The following is a 4,347-nucleotide window of genomic DNA, read 5'->3' as shown; positions in this document are numbered from 1 at the left end:
TAGATTTTTTACATTGACTTTTTACAGACAACGTTTTTCGACCTTTTGTCTGATTTTTTAAATAGATTTCATAAGAAGAAAGCACATCAATATGCATTCAACGTTATATGCCTAAAATGTTTTAATGGATAAACAAGTAATAAAGCTAGAATTATTTGGTTTAAAAAGATTTATCTTCAGGGGGCACTCAGAGTTGAACCAAGGACCTCTTGATCTGCAGTCAAATGCTCTGCCACTGAGCTATACCCCCAAAACTTAAGTAATGCACACTCTTTTTTTTTTTTTTTTTAAATTACATTAAAGCTATAAGAACTTTACAAAGTTTTACATTGTGATTATTTTTTCTTTCCGATGCATTTTTCTTCTCTAAAAATCTTTAATGAATTCAAAAAGTACAAACAAATAATCAGGAATTTTTATTTTACAAGTCAATTCTTAGTTTTAGAGTCTTCCAAAGTGCTAAAAGTATCATCTTATAGATTTTTTACATTGACTTTTTACAGACAACGTTTTTCGACCTTTTGGCTGATTTTTTAAATAGATTTCATATGAAGAAAGCACATCAATATGCATTCAACGTTATATGCCTAAAATGTTTTAATGGATAAACAAGTAATAAAGCTAGAATCATTTGGTTTAAAAAGATTTATCTTCATGGGGCACTCGGAGTTGAACCAAGGACCTCTTGATCTGCAGTCAAATGCTCTGCCACTGAGCTATACCCCCAAAACTTAAGTAATGCACACTCTTTTTTTTTTTTTTTTAAATTACATTAAAGCTATAAGAACTTTACAAAGTTTTACATTGTGATTATTTTTTCTTTCCGATGCATTTTTCTTCTTTAAAAATCTTTAATGAATTCAAAAAGTACAGACAAATAATCAGGAATTTTTATTTTACAAGTCAATTCTTAGTTTTAGAGTCTTCCAAAGTGCTAAAAGTATCATCTTAGAGATTTTTGACATTGACTTTTTCAGACAACGTTTTTCGACCTTTTGGCTGATTTTTTAAATAGATTTCACATGAAGAAAGCACATCAATATGCATTCAACGTTATATGTCTAAAATGTTTTAATGGATAAACAAGTAATAAAGCTAGAATTATTTGGTTTAAAAAGATTTATCTTCAGGGGGCACTCGGAGTTGAACCAAGGACCTCTTGATCTGCAGTCAAAGGCTCTGCGACTGAGCTATACCCCCAAAACTTAAGAAATGCACACTCTTTTTTTTTTTTTTTTTAATTTACATTAAAGCTATAAGAACTTTACAAAGTTTTACATTGTGATTATTTTTTCTTTCCGATGCATTTTTCTTCTTTAAAAATCTTTAATGAATTCAAAAAGTACAGACAAATAATCAGGAATTTTTATTTTACAAGTCAATTCTTAGTTTTAGAGTCTTCCAAAGTGCTAAAAGTATCATCTTATAGATTTTTTACATTGACTTTTATCAGACAACGTTTTTCGACCTTTTGGCTGATTTTTTAAATAGATTTCATATGAAGAAAGCACATCAATATGCATTCAACGTTATATGCCTAAAATGTTTTAATGGATAAACAAGTAATAAAGCTAGAATTATTTGGTTTAAAAAGATTTATCTTCAGGGGGCACTCGGAGTTGAACCAAGGACCTCTTAATCTGCAGTCAAATGCTCTGCCACTGAGCTATACCCCCAAAACTTAAGTAATGCACCCTCTTTTTTTTTTTTTTTTTTTAATTACATTAAAGCTATAAGAACTTTACAAAGTTTTACATTGTGATTATTTTTTCTTTCCGATGCATTTTTCTTCTCTAAAAATCTTTAATGAATTCAAAAAGTACAGACAAATAATCAGGAATTTTTATTTTACAAGTCAATTCTTAGTTTTAGAGTCTTCCAAAGTGCTAAAAGTATCATCTTATAGATTTTTTACATTGACTTTTTACAGACAACGTTTTTCGACCTTTTGGCTGATTTTTTAAATAGATTTCATATGAAGAAAGCACATCAATATGCATTCAACGTTATATGCCTAAAATGTTTTAATGGATAAACAAGTAATTAAACAAGAATTATTTGGTTTAAAAAGATTTATCTTCAGGGGGCACTCGGAGTTGAACCAAGGACCTCTTAATCTGCAGTCAAATGCTCTGCCACTGAGATATACCCCCAAAACTTAAGTAACGCACACTCTTTTTTTTTTTTTTTTTAAATTACTTTAAAGCTATAAGAACTTTAGAAAGCTTTACATTGTGATTATTTCTTCTTTCCGATGCATTTTTCTTCTCTAAAAATCTTTAATGAATTCAAAAAGTACAGACAAATAATCAGGAATTTTTACTTTACAAGTCAATTCTTAGTTTTAGAGTCTTCCAAAGTGCTAAAAGTATCATCTTATAGATTTTTTACATTGACTTTTTACAGACAACGTTTTTCGACCTTTTGTCTGATTTTTTAAATAGATTTCATATGAAGAAAGCACATCAATATGCATTCAACGTTATATGCCTAAAATGTTTTAATGGATAAACAAGTAATAAAGCTAGAATTATTTGGTTTAAAAAGATTTATCTTCAGGGGGCACTCAGAGTTGAATCAAGGACCTCTTGATCTGCAGTCAAATGCTCTGCCACTGAGCTATACCCCCAAAACTTAAGTAATGCACACTCTTTTTTTTTTTTTTTTTTTTAAATTACTTTAAAGCTATAAGAACTTTACAAAGTTTTACATTGTGATTATTTTTTCTTTCCGATGCATTTTTCTTCTCTAAAAATCTTTAATGAATTCAAAAAGTACAAACAAATAATCAGGAATTTTTATTTTACAAGTGAATTCTTAGTTTTAGAGTCTTTCAAAGTGCTAAAAGTATCATCTTATAGATTTTTTACATTGACTTTTTACAGACAACGTTTTTCGACCTTTTGTCTGATTTTTTAAATAGATTTCATAAGAAGAAAGCACATCAATATGCATTCAACGTTATATGCCTAAAATGTTTTAATGGATAAACAAGTAATAAAGCTAGAATTATTTGGTTTAAAAAGATTTATCTTCAGGGGGCACTCAGAGTTGAACCAAGGACCTCTTGATCTGCAGTCAAATGCTCTGCCACTGAGCTATACCCCCAAAACTTAAGTAATGCACACTCTTTTTTTTTTTTTTTTTAAATTACATTAAAGCTATAAGAACTTTACAAAGTATTACATTGTGATTATTTTTTCTTTCCGATGCATTTTTCTTCTCTAAAAATCTTTAATGAATTCAAAAAGTACAAACAAATAATCAGGAATTTTTATTTTACAAGTCAATTCTTAGTTTTAGAGTCTTCCAAAGTGCTAAAAGTATCATCTTATAGATTTTTTACATTGACTTTTTACAGACAACGTTTTTCGACCTTTTGGCTGATTTTTTAAATAGATTTCATATGAAGAAAGCACATCAATATGCATTCAATGTTATATGCCTAAAATGTTTTAATGGATAAACAAGTAATAAAGCTAGAATCATTTGGTTTAAAAAGATTTATCTTCATGGGGCACTCGGAGTTGAACCAAGGACCTCTTGATCTGCAGTCAAATGCTCTGCCACTGAGCTATACCCCCAAAACTTAAGTAATGCACACTCTTTTTTTTTTTTTTTTTAAATTACATTAAAGCTATAAGAACTTTACAAAGTTTTACATTGTGATTATTTTTTCTTTCCGATGCATTTTTCTTCTTTAAAAATCTTTAATGAATTCAAAAAGTACAGACAAATAATCAGGAATTTTTATTTTACAAGTCAATTCTTAGTTTTAGAGTCTTCCAAAGTGCTAAAAGTATCATCTTAGAGATTTTTTACATTGACTTTTTCAGACAACGTTTTTCGACCTTTTGGCTGATTTTTTAAATAGATTTCACATGAAGAAAGCACATCAATATGCATTCAACGTTATATGTCTAAAATGTTTTAATGGATAAACAAGTAATAAAGCTAGAATTATTTGGTTTAAAAAGATTTATCTTCAGGGAGCACTCGGAGTTGAACCAAGGACCTCTTGATCTGCAGTCAAAGGCTCTGCGACTGAGCTATACCCCCAAAACTTAAGAAATGCACACTCTTTTTTTTTTTTTTTTTAAATTACATTAAAGCTATAAGAACTTTACAAAGTTTTACATTGTGATTATTTTTTCTTTCCGATGCATTTTTCTTCTTTAAAAATCTTTAATGAATTCAAAAAGTACAGACAAATAATCAGGAATTTTTATTTTACAAGTCAATTCTTAGTTTTAGAGTCTTCCAAAGTGCTAAAAGTATCATCTTATAGATTTTTCACATTGACTTTTATCAGAGAACGTTTTTCGACCTTTTGGCTGATTTTTTAAA

This window comes from Phyllobates terribilis, unplaced genomic scaffold, assembly GCF_046119375.1.
Source record: "Phyllobates terribilis strain yellow unplaced genomic scaffold, ASM4611937v1 Scaffold_1__5_contigs__length_1240528914, whole genome shotgun sequence".
Lineage (NCBI taxonomy): Eukaryota > Metazoa > Chordata > Amphibia > Anura > Dendrobatidae > Phyllobates > Phyllobates terribilis.
This window is presented reverse-complemented; position numbering follows the sequence as displayed.